The following is a 20,215-nucleotide window of genomic DNA, read 5'->3' on the forward strand; positions in this document are numbered from 1 at the left end:
AATGATCTGCGTTAACACGAGTCCGCGAGGACGGCTGAATACGCTGTAGTGGCCATGCCAGACCAGTAACTGGCGATGTAGAGCTGTAGATGTAGGGATTGACTCAGGCATTGGCGAATATAAGAAATGCGTCTCCGCTGGTAAGAGTGTAGACGCAGTAAGTCTAACTTTTGGTGGAGAAGCCACAGCAAACTGAGCACAGTTAGCAGCATGTATGTTGCATTACCGCCACCAACTGGCCTGGAGTGGGTTAACTGGCAGTTCTTGGCTGCGCGTGCATGCGGTGACGTCATATTTTACCCCGGAACGCTCCGATTCGCGTTACCACGTAGCTGAAATGCGGAGCGTATCGATAACATTCCACCCTGGACCCTGGTATCAAAAGTTTCCGGATTCAGGCACTCTAGGCACCGTTTCCATGTTAACAGAAGGCTAATCCGTGATGAAATCTTCCCGGAGTCGACTGAATCCTACGCCACGTAAACAGCCTCTAAACCTGATCCGATCTTCTAAAAAATACCAGATCAGCAGCTGATACTGATCTGTTGATTGGATCCGGACATCCCTACTGTGTATTTTTATTTAAATTAATATTTTAAAACAGTGGTGCCTGTGCTTTGGTGTATCCTAGTGGTGAAATGTGGTTATAGTGCATCTGAAAGTAGACCAGTTACCACTGCTACTGAGACTATTGTCTGAGCCCTGTGTGATGGTGCTGCCAGCTGTGAGCACCAGACATCTGCACAAACATTCTTTGGAATATTACATAAATTCAGTGACACATGAACAAGACTGAGGCCACATTTCAGACCTGGCTGAATTGCATTAACATTTGCAGACGAAAGGACATTGTTACAGACATGAAATACCGGAGAAGTGTAACACATGAATGTTGGTTTGTGTGCACAATGCTTTAAATTAGAAGCACATACGAATGTTTTTGCACCAGTACGTCATTAGATCACAATCTTTTGTAAATTGATCTGATTGCAGGTACGAACCCAGTGTGATTTGTGGTGATATTAGTAGATGCATTCAGTTCTTAGTGGATTTGGTAACACCTCAGGTAGACGTAATGTTTACAGATGATGCAGAATCATATTTACATTACATTCAGTGATGCACATTTCTATTACATCATTAACCCTATAACACCCAATGTATCATATTTGATACATGAGTTTTGAAGCCCTCTACATGATCAGTGTGATATTTTTTTTTCTTGAGAAACCTGATGTATATAATTAGATACATGCAATACATAGATAATCCAGCAGGGGGGAGGAATTCATTCCCTAGAGGCCTTTCCAGTGACACTACAAGATTAAATTAATGAGGAAGGAGGAAGAAGTTTGCCAGTTTTGAAGAGGAATTACCAATTTGTTAAACATGTTTGTGTTATGTTTTTGTTTGTTCAAAAATAATATTTGAGCACTGAGACCCAATGTATCAAATATGATAAAAAATTGAAAATCATACATGGAAATTGATATTTGAAAAAAAAAAAAAAAAGTCAGTTGTTCAGAAGGACCAATAAAGGCTCCGCTTTCAAAGAACTGAAACTTTCTGTCAATGATTTAACCTTCCTCTTGTGTTAGCTTTCGGTTACCATCTGTTATGTTAATGGGTCAGTTTTGACCCATGTCTTAAATCAGCTGTAAAATACACTAAAAATAATTATCTATCATCCAATTGGTTTCTCATCTCTTGGGTACCTTAGGCTTCCTTAGCTATGAAAATATTGGTTTTAATATTTTTGGTATGGGCCTCTGGGCCTTTTTTTTTCTTTTTTTTGTCAGTATACCCATCAATGTGCACTGTGCCAGTCACCAACTCTATACTGAACTGACCTCACATGTGTGGACAAACCCATCTGTGCTTGTTTTGTTTTAGTGCAGGTATACTGGATAACAAGGCAAAATGAGAATCCTCAAAAGCTCACATGATTGGTAGTGGGGCTGGCTCTCAGTGTGTTGGCTGACAGTGCACTTATGATTTCACCTTTGGCTCTAATTATTGCTTTATATTCATATTTTTTTACAACTGGGTCAAAACCAACCCTAGCAACACAAAGGTCATAATTTCAACCAGAGCATTTCATAATTTAGTGATTTTTTTTTTTTTTTTTTAATTATGTTGTTGAAATAGAGGTTCCAGACAAAGTCAAAAAGCCTTGATGCAATTAAAAAAATAAATAAATAAATAAATTGTGGTTCTTTTATGCATTTAAAACCTGAAATGGGTCAGTACCGACCCTAACACAAGAGGAAGATTTTAATGGTTCAGGCTTTACAGCACAGGTGTCAAACATGCGGCCAAAACTGGCCTGCTAAAGGTTCTAATCTGACCCGCAAGATGAATTTACAAAGTGCAAAATGCAAAAATTACCCTGAAGATATTAACAGTCAAGGGCATCAAACTCAAAAGTAATAGCATAATAACCTAGAAATAATCTTAGTCCTTGGTTTAATGTGAGAAAAATAATATACTATGCCTCTAAATAATGGCAACACCAATTTATTGCAAAGAACATTAAATTCTGATATCCTTTAACAATAGAATGTCAATAACCTGAACAAATATGAATAACCTGAAATGTCTAAAGAAAAATAAGTGCAATTTTAACAATATTCTGCCTGTTTTGTGCATTTGGTAGATCTGATGTAGAAATCATAAGTTGAGGCATAATATTGATCAAATTGTACTTATTTTTCTTCAGAAATTTCAGTTTTTTTCAGTTATTCACATTTTTTTTGTTTTGGATAGAAATAATTTCATCATTTAATGTTATTTTTTGCAGTAAAAAAATTGGAGTTGTCATTATTTATAGGTTATTATGCTATTATTTGACTGGAGATCAAATTGGGCTGAATGTGACCCCTGAAAGAAAACGAGTTTGACACCACTGCTTTACAGGGTTAACTGCAACTATTGTTAAACATGAATGTTGTTAAAGGTGATGATGATGATGATGATGATGATGATGATGATGATGATGATGGGCAACCAAATCAAATGGGAATAAAAGTGAAGTGTTCTCTTAAGTAGAACATTACAGGAAATATTCAATAACCACACAAATCAGTCAAATCTAAATGAAAGACTTGGTCATTAATGTAGTGGATGACACAGAGAAGATATTCCAGACTTTAATTGCTGATAAAATGAAAGATAAATTATGTCTTATCTTCCCTGAGCCAAAACAATTGTTAGAATTTCTTGATTTATTTAACAACAAAACAAGTCACGACATATTCAGTTCACTATTATGTATTTTGTCTTGATTAATATTTATTTCATACAATCCATTACCAACACTGCTACTTAACTGTTTATATAAAAATGTCTGTACAAATAATTTCTTGCAATTTCTCAGAATAATTTACATTCCACTAATTGAACTCCAACGTCATTTTTTTGTATAACCAGCTTTTTCAAGGTCATGTCCGAAGTATTACAGCGCAGTATTAATCACCACTTGCAGCAGCTTTGATAGAAATACATCACTGCTGTAGCTGTGCACGGTATTTGTCGAGATAATCTGTTTTGTGTGTGTGTGTGTGTGTGTGTGTGTGTAATGTGACTCAGAGGCATGTTTGACTTAAGCAGAGCAGCCACTGATACATGAAACCCCAGGGAGCCATCATCACTAAAGACATTCACTCCTGCTTTGACTTTCTTCTCACCTGCTACAGTGTTCTCACGCAGTCTGAGTCGCTACTCCGATGCTAAACACACCTCCAAACCGCCGACATCCTGTTACAACATGTCAGTGCAATGTTCCGAGCCCCGCTAGATGTAAAGTTTCTAAAGCTCTGAGCTAAAATCCACTGTAATTACAAAGTTGTTTTGTTTTTTTTGTTTTTTTTTAAGTAATCCTCAAATTTGGGCATGAAAAAGATATGGAGGGTATGCACGTGACATCACCGCTAGGAGAAGTCACCGTGGTTACATCCACTGAGTGGCAGAAAGAGGGAGATGAGTAGCGGCTTTGGCTTGAATACTGCGAAAACTTTAGAACAATCTAAAAAAAAATGGGGAAGAGCTATTGTGCCATTGATTGCACAAATAGGTTTAAAAAGCATCTTTTTTTTTTTTATTTTCCTGTACATAAAAAAGTTAAATTACATGAAAATATTCACATTTACAAACTATGCTTTTACAAAAAAAAAATGTGAATAACCTGAACAAATATGAACAAACTGAAATGTCTTAAGAAAAGTGAGTGTAATTTTACCAATATTCTGCCTGTTAGTAAATGTTTTGTGTATTTGTAATTGTAATTTAAGTTGCAATTGCACATGTGTAAATGATAAACTAAGGCATAATACTGTTAAAAAATTGCACTCAAGACATTTCAGGATGTTTGTGTTATTCAGGAAACTTTGTAGACGTGAACATTTTCATAATGAAATTGTACATTTTTCACTGTTATTATTTTACTGGTCCGGCCCATTTGAGATCATATTGGCCTAAATGTGGCCCCTGAACTAAAATGAGTTTGACACCCCTGTTCTAAAAGGAGAATTGTCGGTAACACTTTATAATAAGTACACACTATGACGCATTAGTTAAGCATTAACAAATACTGTTATTTCTAAAGCATATTTCTGACACGAATACTCATTAATATATGGTTTATAAGCACAGTTATAAATGTTTTACTCATCATTAATAACAGGGCCAGACTGAGACTCATTTTCAGCCCTGGAGTTTCATACCTCAGACTGGCCCACTTTAGATCACGACCGATTATTATTAAAATCATGCAATTATAACCTTACATGTTATCTTCATCTGTCTCATTTGTGCCTAGTGGTTCAGGGTTGTGCTGCTGAGCTGCTCCTCTGTCATCAGCAGACTCTGCTCTTCCTTTCACACTTCCTCCAGTTTCTCTAGACTCGCCTGCACCTGGATCACAATAAAAAATAATATCTACAGACATTTTGACTTACTTAACCAATTAAGATATTTACATTGGCAAAATATGCAGGCTTATTTAATATTACTTTATGCTATTGCCTTTCAGTTGTGGGCTTTGTGTATTTACTGTCTCACTTTTAATGATAAAAAATAAAATAGGTCAGGACTATCGTTTGGGTATAGAAAGTGGTTTTACTCGAACTAATGCTTGTTCACACAGTCTGTTCCAACAGCTCACCTTTTCCTTCCATACTGACAGGAACAATCCCCTCATCACTGCTGGTTCCGGGCTCTGCTTCTGACACTAAATCACAAATCACAAAATGGTCATAATTCTCAGCACAAATCTTCTATTTTGCAAAGCCTTGGTGTCAGTTTCATTCATGTAGTGCTGAATCATCTAGTATCTCAGAGCACCTTTCATACTGAACAGGCCTACACCATACTCTTCACTGTAGCCTATTTATTCTAATAATATTCAGTCTATGAGCAGTCCTACCTGCCCACTCTGGACTTGTGGGCTCATGGCTGGTGTCTGCTGCTGGATCTGCTTTCTGACTCTGAGGAGCTACAAGACAAAGTTTCCCAGTTATGTGGCGTCGCATCATACTATTATTTAAATTGCATAACGGTATGTTACACACCACAATGCCACACAATTCACTGACTCGATAATTAACTAACTTGAAAGGTGGTTTACCCGTTTCATCGTCCTTATTAGTTTCCAACCGGGAGGTCGTTTTTGCGAAAAAGTTGCAGATTTTGGCACATTTGGCTGTGTTTGCTTCAAGAGCTTTCCTCTTTTTAATTCTTGCCTTCTCCACGCCACCCTGGCTCTTTTTATTACCTCCGCCAAGGAGGTTATGTTTTTGCCAGGGTTTGTTTGTTTGTCTGTCTGTCTGTTTGTTTGTCTGTCCGTTAGTGTGCAACATAACTCAAAAAGTTATGGACAGATTTGGATGAAATGTTCAGGGTTTGTTGGAAATGGGATAAGGAAGAAATGATTAAATTTTGGTGGTGATCGGGGGTGGGGGGGCCCACGGGGGGGGGGGGGGGGGGGGGCACTGATCGTTAGTGTGCAACATAACTCAAAAAGTTATGGACAGATTTGGATGAAATTTTCAGGGTTTGTTGGAAATGGGATGAGGAAGAAATGATTACATTTTGGTGGTGATCGGGGGTGGGGGGGGCCCACGCGGGGGGCACTGATCAGCCTTGGCAGAGGTCTGCGCTCTCCGAGTGCTTCTAGTTATCCATGTTTCAAACAGCAAACACAGCTGACCATCGACATAGCCTACAGAGCACAGATCGTATATGCTCCACAGCTACAGTATAGAGCTACTAACCGTATGCAAGGAGATGTTACGCCAGGTCACGGTGTGTCTGCAAAAAAAAGAGAGAGAAAACAAACAGTTTGCTAGTAGAGGGGGTGGGGCCCAGGAACAGCGGCTGCAGATTACGTGATCAACTCAGTGCTATGACTGAACACTGGCCCCCAAAAAATAAATAAATAAAAAAAATATTAAATACATATTTAAAGTGAACTCTAGCCCTCGCGGCCTAAATATTATACCGGCCCACCGGGAATTGTCCTGGTCCTCCCAATTAGCCAGTCCGGGCCTGATTAATAATCATAATCATTCATCATTCAATCATGGAGTTTGTTTGATAATCCCATGTGCTGTGTCTTTCCTTTGTTAGAATAACTGAAACTTTTGTGAGTCTTTAGGCATTGCCAACCTTTAAATCTCATTTGTAAATGTTTTATATGGCATAGATAGTGCACACTTTAGATGAGCTCACATCATATACTTAATTAATGAGTAGTAAGTGCTTTATAACTACCTGAAATAATGAATTCCTGTATTAATAACTGTTTATAGGACATCTATTGTAAAATAAATGTGTGAGTTCGTATAAAATACCCACTAACATATTCACTAACCATTAGTACATGTCGGAATAGTGTATGTGCAAGCATAAATGCACATCATAACTTGTTTGTAATTGATGCAATATTAAATTTTTAAATGCTGAATCCATAATTTATAAAGTATAAAATACAATCATTAATCCTTTCATGCACAAATTATGAGAACCTTAATACAAAAAATTTTCCTGAGTGTTTTTATTCCTCTTTAGGCATGAAAAAAACAATGTGATAGAAAATTTTCTTCTGAAAAATAGATTAAAAAAAATAAATAAATAAATGAATAAAATAAAAATAATTTTGACAAAGACTTAAAAGTACATTAAAAAAAAAGGAATAATGACAATAAAATTCTTATGAACCAATTTTTCATGAAGTTGCAAAAATGTCCACTTAGCTGGACACCACACGTTTAATTTTTGACGCACAGAAACATGTATTTACTGATAAATTGTGTGAAAACTGTGGGGAAGGCTTGTGATTCTGGGGGTTTATCCTCAGGAGAGATCTACATAATGTTACCAATTCATGTCAGAAAAGACATGTAGTGTCTTAAAACTTTAATAAAGATATGTGTAAAAAAAAAAACAAAAAGAACAGCAAAATCCATGAATATACAAGAGAACAGCTGTAGAATAGCTGTCCACTGTAGTGACCACTATGCATGAAAGGGTTAAGCATATTGTAGATGTGCTTATTAATGATCAGTAAAACCATTATAACTGTGCTTATAAACCATATATTAATGAGTATTCATGTCGGAAATCTGCTTTATAAATGATGAATTCAGTATTTGTTAATCCATAACTAATGTTCTTATTAATGATGAGTAAAACATTTATAACTGTGCTTATAAACCATATATTAATAAGTATTCATGTCAGAAATCTGCTTTATAAATGATGAATTCAGTATTTGTTAATCCGTAACTAATATTCTTATTAATGATGAGTAAAACATTTATAACTGTGCTTATAAACCATATATTAATAAGTATTCATGTCAGAAATCTGCTTTATAAATGATGAATTCAGCATTTGTTAATCCATAACTAATGTTCTTATTAATGATGAGTAAAACCATTATAACTATGCCTATAAACCATATATTAATGAGTATTCATGTCAGAAATATGCTTTATAAATGATGAATTCCGTATTTATTAATCCATAACTAATGTTCTTATTAAGGATGAGTAAAACCATTATAACTATGCCTATAAACCATATATTAATGAGTATTCATGTCAGAAATATGCTTTATAAATGATGAATTCAGCATTTGTTAATCCATGACTAATGTTCTTATTAATGATGAGTAAAACCATTGTAACTGTGCTTATAAACCATATATTAATGAGCATTCATGTCAGAGATATGCTTTATAAATGATGAATTCAGCATTTGTTAATCCGTAAATAATATTCTTATTAATGATGAGTAAAACATTTATAACTGTGCTTATAAACCATATATTAATGAGTGTTCATGTCAGAAATATGCTTTAGAAATGATGAATTCAGTATTTATTAATGCTTAACTAATGCTTCATAGTGTGCACTTATTATAAAGTGTTACCGATATTCTAAAAGAAGAATTGTCCCACATAAGTTTAACTCTAAAATATTTACTTCTATTCAACAGAATCAGACTGTTTAAGACGTTATAAGGTCTTCCCTCTTACGCAACTTATTAAAATTTCCTCTTAGAAAACTTTAAGCCTCAAAGCCCCACTCAGTGTTATACTGTGTTGTGGAACAACTTGTGACCACCTATGAATAAGGTCTTTGCGGATATAAGGAGGGTCCCGCTGTTTCCCCACAGTACACCATGGAGCCTCCACGCTCTTTTACAAATGTACCCCCTCCCTCAGCAGTGCAGTGGCTCAGGCTTTAAAGAAGCAATTAAAACAAGACATTCTCCTGGAACTTCACTAGGCTGCTCTCCTCATATGTTGCCATAGATAAGCTGCTCAAACGGCAAACCTATTTTTCTACCTCTCAAGGCGTGGGGTGGATGAGACGGAGAGGGGAAAAGGGGAAAAGGGAGGGGGGATGACAGTGAAGCTGTGACGACCGAGCCTCACAAGCAAATCAAGGAAAATAAAGTATCTTCATTTGCTTAATGACACACTGATCATTAGCTCCATCCGTTTAGAAAGAGTGGAATGATGTGACCAAGAGCAATGTCAGTGGAATGAAGCACTGATTACCTTTAACACAGGAACTGGGAGAAACAACGTCCTCCGGCTTTACACATGGAAGTGTATTTCTTTATTTTAGATCATTCAATACATGTACAAAAGTTTTAGAACACCCCCCAATTTTTTTTCAGTTTTGTATTGAAATTCAAGCAGTTCAAGTCCAATGAACAGCATGAAATGGTACAAAGGTAAGCGGTGAACTGCCAGAGGTAAAAAAAAAAAAAAAAAAAAAAGGTAAGGTTAAATAAAACTGAAAAATAATGTACATTTCAGAATTATTCAAAAAGGCGAACAACAAATGGGTTAACACTGTAAGCCCGGACTTCGTATTTACTAAAATGCTTTAATTACAATGCACTTAAATGATTTAAGTTTTATGACGTTCCTATAAAATGTTAAGTATATTCTACTAATTTGTAGACATAGTTGAAAGTACGAAAAAGTTTAAGTTGAATGGAATTAAATCACTAAGTTTTAGTCATGACCACACCTTTTTATCTCCGCATTGCATTGTGGGTATTGGGCATGTTGTTGAAAATGTGTAATTTTTCTGTGCAGGGGTTCAGCAGGGTTGTGGTGTTAGTGTTAATTTGGATTTAATATGTGTATGGCAGTGTTTATTGGCCTTTTTGTGTTTGTTTTTGTATTTTTGTAGAGCTGCACCATGAATCAGAGCCAGAGGAAGAACAATGGCTTTCCTGTTCATCTAAGGCTGTCATTGCTAAATGGAAATCTTAATGTTTTGTCAAATTAAAAGCACATCCTGTACTGACAAATGACATTGAGCCAGCTTCCATTCATGCTGCAATACATTGTGTTGAATAATTTTATAACTACTATGGTCAGGCATAGGATTTTGAGTTTGACTAACTTAAAAAAAGTTGTTTAATTAATGACAAATTAATCTGGCTGCAATTGAGAAAGTTAGTCAGTGTAACCTAAAATGCTGAGTTGAATGGTTGGATAGTGGGGTTGATTTTACAACAGATTTAAAGTATAAATAACTTGTCTTTTAGTGTTTTCTACTTAATACTTTAAGTTCAATACTTTCAGCATTAAAGTTGAACCTACTTAAACCAATTGATTAGTCGATCATTACTCAAATCATTTAAGTGCAATCACTTGCCTCAAATTTTTGGAGTAAACTCTACCTATCCGGGCTTACAGTGAACAACTTAAATCAGTTCTGCAGCAATGGAGGTTGATCAAGCCTCGAAAGTTGGTGCTACCAATTCCTCCAGGTGTCCCAACGTTTGTGAATTCCTTCCAACCCCTCTGTCTGCATAAAAGTAGTGTTGGAACACACTTTGGTACCATACCGTTGTGAGCACTATTTGAACACACTCAAAAAAATAATTAAGCCAAAAATGTTGACTTTATGTATTTTAATTACATGTAAATTCTCCATGTAATTTTATTACATAAGTTTAATGTAAAGAGTTGCATTTAATACAATGTTTTTTCTATCATATTGAGTCAATATGAGTAAATTAAATACCTTCAGTCGGATTTGCTTTAGTTAATGCAAACTTTTACATAAACTGTGTTTGACTGTGACGCTCAGCCTTTTTATGTGATCTAGTTAATAAAGTTTGCTTTATTTGTTTAGATTCACTTTATACTAAGCATATTCACATTATGTTAGACTTTTTTTGGATAAATAAACTTTACATTTCATATATTTCAGTTACATTTTACTTTAAAATATTACTTCATGTTTATTAGAGCCAAGAATCATTTTTTTGAGTGCAGTATTGTACTGCAGAAAGTAGTGTGTTACTATAAAAATGGAAAAGAGGAAAAGGCAATTAACAATAGAAGAGAGACAGACCATTATAACACTTGAAAATGTAGGTCTGTCCTACAGAGAAATTGCCAAGTGTTTTACTGGTCTGACCCATTTTAGATTGAATTGACCTAAAATGATTTAACATCACTGATTGTTAATATCTTCAGTGTAATTTTTGCATTTCATAAATTCATCCCCAGGGCCGGATTGGACCCTTTGGCGGGCCGGATTTTGCCCCCAAGCCGCATGTTTGACACCTTTGATTTAGACTATGACAGAAATTTTGACATTTTTACACCTTCGTTTACATTGAAACGAAGCAATAAAAGTGTGGACTTCGGGCTTTAATTCAAGGGGTTTAACAAAAATTATTTAACAAAAACAACAAAAACAAGGTACCGTAGCTTATTTTGGCATCGATCCAGCTGATGTCATCATGTCTATGGATGTGGTGAGGTCAGCGTATCAGTTGCCTCTATATATGTGTGAGGTTTGAAGTAAATTGAAACAAAATTGTTGTTTTTGTAGACATTTGAAATTTTGCCCATGGTAAGTAAATAGAAGAAAAAAACATTTAAAAACTTCATAAAAAATTTGAACTTTGACCTACTTTCCCCAAAATGTAACCACTTTTATTCTGGGTCACTGGCAATCTATAAACCCAATTTGGTATGAATTCAACCAATAGTTTTGCTGTTATAGTCACTTTAAATTTCGTTCCTTATTAGTAAATGGGAAAAAAAAAGATAAAAAAAAAATAATAATAAAAATGTGAATTTTGACCTACTTCTCCAAAAATGTAATCAGATCTATTTTGGGTCACTGGCAATTTATAAACTCAATTTGGTATGAATTCAACCAATAGTTTTGCTGCGAGAGCCATATGTTTGACACCTGTGCGTTAGACTAATTAGGTTTACTGTGAGTTTAGTTAAGAATGTTTTGTACAACAAAGCAAAGATTTGTTGAAATATCCTGAATTTAGACGATGTTAAGGAAAACACTGTGCATAGATGAAGATTTTCCTGGCAAACCTCATTTTTACCCCCCACCCCCACCCCTGGTAAAAACATTAAACAAGTGGACTTTTATTTTGAAAAATGGCTATAAACTTACAAGCATTTCCAAAATGCATTAGCTAAAGAAAGACACTTGTAAAAGAGACAAGGCCTTTTGTTTTTTAACCAACAAAGACCCAAACAGCCACCAGCAACCAAAACCATCTACTGATCTAAAATGTTTTATCCTTGTTGATCCAGTAATCCAATCAATACATGTAAATAATTGGTGTAAAATACAGTTATTCATCTTTTCATAGTTATCAGATATGACCCATTTGGATGTTCAGAGGCTCCGTAGTTACCATGGAAACAGTGTCATCTTCTACAACATTGATTCACCAGTAAAACCCATAGAATTGGATCAATGACAGTGGATGGAGACACTTGGTTAGTGTTAAGTTAATGATATATTTGCTGATAAAGTCACTTTTTCTTTAGTTTTCTCTGTTTTGATAAAATAAACTTTGAATTTACTGAGTTTTCTTAAACATCTAAATTAGATATAGAACGGTAAATATAGGAAAATACATGATTTACAGTGAAAAGTGCAAAATGCAGAGTATAATATTACAATAAATGGTGAGAAATCACTTAACCCTCTGGTATCCTGGTGTGCCTATTAGGCACACTTTGCACTTCGTGTTAAAAAACTTCAAATTATTTTTCACAATTTAAATAAGGTTAGAATCCAAAAGTTGTTCATTTTTGCATGATCTTTAAAATTCTGGCCACCAACTAAAATGTGCACATTGTAAACAAAAGAAAATTACAAGACTAGCATCTTTCTCCCAAGTGTGCCTAAAACGCACTATTTCTTCCATTTGATATGTATGATTAGGGCTGGCCTTGATTTACAAAAATAAAATCAAATTAGAGCAGAAAAAAATAATCAATTTATAATATTTAATAGTTTGATTTATAGGTGTGCGTTTTACGCACACTTGGTGACAGATGCTAGTATTTTTGAACATTTGACCTAGCGCCAAAAATAATAATGCAAATTAACCAATGTTGGAGTTAATCATTGACATATGCCAGGATGAAAAAAATCAAATAATATGTGATCCAATTTTTAGGTAGTATATGGAAAAAAGAAAAAGAAAAAAAAATGTGTTTTTTCCATCTAAAAAAAATGGTTTGTTTACATTACAAACATGGCATTTAAAGGTTTAAAAAATGTGACAATTATTGAGTATTTGGTATTTTTATTTACGGCTCAAGTTGATGAAATAGAAAAAAGTGTAAAAGATTTAAAATCAAACTGTATGAATTTATTTTTTTTTTGACATTATTCCACAAGTGTGCCAAAAAGGCACACTTGGTGTATAGTAAGGGCCTTGGTGGACAGGATACCGGAGGGTTAAGAAAGGTTAAATAGAGAGAAAAAATTATTTGATGACTGACATAAAATTCAAGTAAGAATTTTGTATTTAACTCTGTAATCTGCTCATGTGTTCAATGTTAAAAGTCTTGCAATATGCTTTTCTCCAAATTCAACACTTTCTTTTCCTTCTCAAACTCTAATTCCTCCATTTTGTCAGGGGATAGAAACCATTCAAAGGTTACCAGAGCTTTTATTACATAAACTTTACTTTCCTTCAACACTGTAATTTCCTACAAATGGCAGCTTTGATGGGAATATGGGACACACACCTGTAGTGACAGAAATTGAACAATAACACTTTAGATGAGTGATCTACCACAACGTGTAGAAAGTATTGTTGAATGTTTACATTGTGTTTATTGTGTGGCAGTGTGTTACATGACAGACACCGCAAATGTATCCAAGTTAGTGAGTTGTAGCTGCAACTGTGGACTTTTTTCAGATCTAAAATGGAAGGAGCTGCAGGTTAGACTGCTTTGAACATGTGGCTCCTTGGCTCTAAATGAATAAGAATACCTGTGTAGATGCTTTTTGTAGCTGTGGCTTAGACATTTTTGGGCTGTTAGGGTACAGGATAAATAAATATTTCAATGTGATACAGAATATCTGAAATTGCATCTACTGTACATTCCATTAGCTACTGCCTGAACATTTTTTATTTATTTTATTTATTTAAAGGAGTGATATTTTGCTTTTTAGCTTACCGGCTGACAGGCTGTAAGCTATTGTCGTCATGTGGCCTCCGGTGTCGTCATCTGTCGTCGTTGTCTGTCGTCCGTTACAAAAATTTCAATCGTCTTCTTCTCCGAAACTACAATTCCAATTGACTTCAAACTTGGTATGCAGTTTCTTTATGATGATGTCAACAAAAGTTAGTGAAATTATTTGGATCCGGATCTGATTCTGGATTTGGTGCCACTTTGAAAAATTTCCCCATTATAAGAGATAGGAAGTGGATCGATGCAATAACTCAGTAAATATAAATGATATCAAGCGTAAATTTCTACAGTCCAGCCCTGATGGGGAGATGACCAAAACATAATGTCCACATGCTGATCAGGATCTTCTTCTGGATCCGGGAACTTATGGAAAATTTAACATGGGCTCTTATGGAGAAAAAAATTTAATCGTCTTTTTCTCCCAAACTCCAGTTCTGATCGACTTCAAACTTGGTATACAGCTTCTGTATGATGATGTCAACACAAAGTATTGAAATTATTTCAATCTGGATCTGATTGTGGATAGGGTGCCACTTGGAAAAATTTTCCCATTAAAACAGATAGGAAGTGGATTGATCCAATAAATCAGTAAGTATCAATGATATCAAGTTGGAATTTGAATTTTTTACAGATCTGATTGGAATATGAGCAAAACATCGGCTATTTCTGTAATAGAATAAATACACAGAACTGGGTGATAATAAATGGCATCTGGATACATTTCACAAAGCTTTTAATGTGGCTGGTAAGCTATAGGGCCATTGGTCCTATTTTTTTTAAGTGGAATTATGCATTTTCAAACAGTTCCCTGTTTTCTACATAAACTATAAATGCTCTGCTTGGGTCTGAATTCTTCATTAATTCAACTCCACAGATCCATCTTCAACCATATTTCAGAGTAAGGGTCAAAACACGGTATTCGAACTCTCTCTGACAGGACATTTTAGAGACAATTTGACAGATTAGTGTTGCTAAATGACCCACATTTTTACTTTTAAATTCATTTTTGCTTTAGTTGGACCATAAGGGATTATCCAAAACAAGGAGCTACTTTATATCAAAATAAATGTTGGAAATCAATATTGGCAATAAATTAAAGTTCGCTTTCTGATGGGATATGACTATGTTTTCACCCTTAATGACACCAGAAAGGTCATTTGGAGCGCTAGCCCTGTAAATGCACATGAGCCACTTCAGGCCCCGCCCCCTCCAGGTAGTTGGTGGAGCTGCTCTGTCCCATTCAACCAACATCTGAACATTTTAGGTAAGCAGCTCGAAGTTTGGACATATTTTCAGAATGGACTACAACCGCTGCTACTGACAAACAATTATGGCAGTGTTTTTCAACCTTGGGGTTGGGACCCCACGTGGGGTCACCTGGAATTCAAATGGGGTCGCCTGAAATTTCTAGTAATTGCTGAAAATTTTTAAAAAAAGATTACTGATAAAAAATATATATTATGAGTTGAGAGAGACAATCCCAATCCATAAATGACATGACAAACTGTGAAGCTGAAACTGAAGCACTGTGGTTCTGTTTATCTTTCAAATGTTCATTGTGGTCGGTTTCAGATGCTGCAGCTCTTTCATAATTCATAGTTTGAGTTTTTTTTGTTCAGTATTAATTGTCAGCCTTGTAAATCCAAGCTGGACTGACTGTACATATCCTGACCAAGGAAAATAAAATTCTCACTTTGTGCAGTAATCTACACCTGGCTTTTCTGCCTCCGTCCATAATAATATACATTATATAGACTAAATGTCATCTTAAATTAAAATTTATTTGCAACATAGTATAGCAAACTATTACAAGATCAAAAACAAATTAATTTTAGCAAAAACAAAGTCTTTGTTTTGAATGTCTGGGGTCGCCAGAAATTTGTGATGTAAAAATGGGGTCACAAGCCAAAAAAAGGTTGGCAACCACTGAATTATGTCGCACTTGGAGAAATTTTCATTGAAGTCTGGACCTTATATGTGTAAATGTTGTGACGTAACTAGTTATAGATGTAACAAATTAATCAAGAATTAAAACAGGTTGTAGAAATCCATTGGATTTTTTGTCAAGATGAATAAAAAGATAGCTTTGCAGCACCTGGAGGGTTCAAAGTCAAACTTAATGAACTATTAGGGTCCAAAGATACCAAAATATGACCCCTTTAACTCAAGACGTTTCCGCTATAAGCTGATGGCACAATTACGTTAATAAAATTCAACAGAACACAGTTTTGTTCAATTTGTGATGGGGTCACGAGCCAAAAAAGGTTAGGAACCACTTTCATTGAAGTCTTGACCTTATATGTGCGAATGTTGTGATGTAACTAGTTATAGATGTAATAAATTAAGCAGGAATTAAAACATGTTGTAGAAATCAACTCGATTTTTGCCAAAATGATGCTTTGCAGCACCTGGAGGGTTCAAATTCAAACTTTACGACCTATTAGGCTCTAAATACACAAATAAATGTAACTAATTAACCAAAATGTGACCCCTTTAAATCAAGACGTTTCCACTATGAGCTGATGGCATAATTACATTAATAAAATTCAACAGAACACAGGAAATGACATGTTTACCAGTCAGAATTTCCTGGGGGAGAAGCAGCAGAAATCCCCTGAATGAAACCTACGCCTTTGCCACTGTGCATGTTTTTAATCAGTGTATTGCACACATCCATTTTTAATTTGCTACAGTAGTTTTCTTATTAATGTAATCTCTGTAGATTTGTCATAAGTGTAAACGCCCTTGACGCCACATGCATGCCCTCACATGTTGTGTAGGTCATCATGCACATGCTAAGGATAAAGAAAAAGGACTGTCTCACATGCTTATTCATTTATGTATATGTTGCTTGAAAGAGTGGATTATTTTTCACTTTATAATCATACTAGTCAGTGCACGGCCTGATCACAATCAAGGTGTACAATTATATTTGCATCAGTTATTAATCATATAGGAAAAAAAATACCCCCCAAACCATTCCCAAAATGTTTCTTTGGGCATGTTATTACTAGATCTTGCAGTCCTCCAAATTTGAAGAAAATCAGATAAAAACTGATAAAATGGTGACCCAATGAGCGTGAAAACATATGCACAATTTGATTGTTATACCCATATAAAAAAAAGATAATAATAATAATAATAATAATAATAATAATAATAATAATAATAATAATAATAATATTTTCAGTATCTGTATTTTCAAAGGTTACATGAAAGTAAAGAAAACTGAAGAAAAAGGGACTTTTTCAGCATTAAATGAAGATAAAAGCAAGTATCTACAACCGCTGTCATTTGTCAAACTCCATCGGTTTTATTCATTGTTGGAGAAGACGACAGTGTTTCTACGTTCATTATGAAGCCTCTGAACATCCAAAAAAAAGACACATCTGATCCCGTTGAAAAGCTCAGAAACTGCATTTAACCAAAATTATTCAACTGCATTAATAGGGTTTATGGTTCTAAAGTTATTCAACATTTTAGATCAGTAGATGCTTTTTGTTGCCGGTGGCTGTTTGGGTCTGAGGAGGTCATCGTTTATAGATTCTGAAAAGGCCTGACCTCTGATCTGGTTTTTACTGTACATGGTCAGCCTGATCACAATCAAGGTGTACAAGTATATTTGCATCAGTTATTAATCAGTATTGCAAAAAGATCCCCCCAAAACCTTTCCCAAAATGTTTCTTTGCCCATCTTATTACTAGATCTTGTAATCCTCCAAATTTGAAGAAAATCAGATAAAAACTGATAAAATGGCGACCCAATGAGCGTGAAAACATGTGCACAATTTTATTGTTGTAAGAGAGCAAAATTATTGTACATAATGTTTTGTAACACAATAAATTATTACTACTCAACTCCTGTGTCTTTTTTATTACAAAATACACACATCACATTGCTTTTCATTTACTGATCATTTTTGTTGAACAGCTGTTTGATTACACAAATTTATTGATTACAAATTTATTGTTTAAGTTTTTTGAGCTGATTTAGGATCATTTTGGTGTGCTGAATCCAAAAATCACATTAATTTTGCTCAATCAGGTCAACTTTCTGTACTATGCTACATATTGGCTTTTTAACATTTTTGCTTACATTTATGGGCATTTTCACATCATATGATACAAAATTCTTTCAAATTTCTTGCAATAAACGAGTTCTGAAGATTTTACTTTTGCCAATTTATGATTAATGTTTTTTTTTTTTTAATATTACAGGTGAATAAAATGGCTTCGACTAGAAGATCTTGCAAAAATAAGCCTGACGTATTCTGCTACATCTGCGGTGAATACACCATTGTACCTAACAGGTACAATGGTGAAATGATTTTTTTTTTGTCTCTTAAAACCTATTTTGGGTGAGAACTAGATAAAAAAAAATCAACTGATAAAGTCACAAAAATGCAATCAATTTTGTGAGATGATCAAATTTTTCAAAATCAAATTAGCAAAAAAACCTGACCTGATTGAGAAAAACAGATGTCATTTTTGGATTTAGCGGTGCAAAATGGTCCTAATTCAGTTGAAAAAACCTAGACAACTTGCAAAAAACATTTTTTTGTAACCCAGTGTTATCAATTCTTATTTTCAGTATTAAGACAATCAACCATTTTGTTCTGAAAACCCTTCTTTTACAGCCTTTTAACTGTAATAATAGAATGGGAACCTGTTATTTAAGTATTATTATGACTAAATTACTATTATGACTTTTATTATTATTATTATTATTATTATTATTATTATTATTATTATTATTATTATTATTATTACTAAATATGCACAACTAGACAGATTTTGGTCTGCTCCCTGGCTGCAGAAAATTTGGTAACAACGTGTCAAACGGATGTTTACATCGAACTGCATGTTTTCAATGGTGCGTTGTTCACCAAAATTCATGTAGTGTCCGTACACCAATATACTTCTATCAATAATATGGCGTATATGCCTTATAAATATATTGTTATAACTTGTTCACAAATGTTTATTTCCTCCTGTACCAGGAAGACTTAGTTACAGATCTAACACAGATGCCACCATGTGGTAAGCCAGATTTCCATTCCAATCTTGTAGAGTCCGTACACCAAGTAGTGTCCGTACACCATATTCAAAATATGTGGGTCTAATTTGACTGTTTCTGTCAATATATGGAATTTTTCAGCATGCATGCTTTGGACACGACATCTATGCAATAAACAATGCATGATTATCCTGAGTGCTGAAACATTTGTATATCTTTGTAGGCATTAAATATGGAGGCTATTAGGCTGGAGTGTCCGTACACCCAATAATTTCTGATTTGACAGGGGTACAAGCCGGCCAAATTTTTAATAGACACCATAATACAAAAATATTTTGGACTTTAAAAGAGAAATATCAGATAAATAAAATGTCCAGTCTGATTTTTTGATAGAGCATTTTTTTTTTTTTTTATCTAGTACCCTTGACTGTGATCAGGCCGTGCATGCATTTGGTTATTATATGTAATTCATATTTCTTTCAATGTAATGGTTTACGCAGAGACACAAAACAGACTGATTCTAGACCTGTGGTTGTGTATCATTGTGCTTGTATCACTGACACATTTTTTTCAGTAAGTATCCATTATCTTTACACTCCTTACTGTCACATAGAGGTGACTTAAATGTTGACTTTGGCATGAACCTGACAACTTCTGTGTTTTCCGAATATAAAAAGCACCGTGCTGCAGTGTCCTGTAGAGGCCATTACCATGGGTAGCCCAGCTGGTGGAGGCAGCTGAGAAATGGCTCTGGGACCTGCCCATCTATCACAATCTGCCCCCCTTTTTCACAGAGAATCCATCACCTGAGATTTGGCCCGGAGTCACTCCCTCACCCAGGTAATTTTCAGCCAGGGAGGAAAACTGAGCCGGGTCAGGACGTGAGGTTTTACTCATAAAAGTGACCTCAAAGGTAAAGCGAGCGGCAGCTGGATGGACAGATTTACCTCCTCGGGAGCCTTTTACTCTGATGATAGTATGAACTTAGATATGAGCTGTATATCTCTCAGACCATAAAGGTGTACTGTTCAAGCGTAAATACAATGCTCCTGGTGGTTAAAAGAGTCGCTTGCTTTTTTATCATTGACATATTAAACCCTAATATTGATCTGTCCCTCTATGCGACTCCCCTCTCTCTCTCTTTCTCCCATCATCAAATTGGGTTTAAAATATATAAACCCTCTGACCTCC

The sequence above is a fragment of the Sphaeramia orbicularis genome, chromosome 9, assembly GCF_902148855.1.
Source record: "Sphaeramia orbicularis chromosome 9, fSphaOr1.1, whole genome shotgun sequence".
Taxonomy (NCBI): domain Eukaryota; kingdom Metazoa; phylum Chordata; class Actinopteri; order Kurtiformes; family Apogonidae; genus Sphaeramia; species Sphaeramia orbicularis.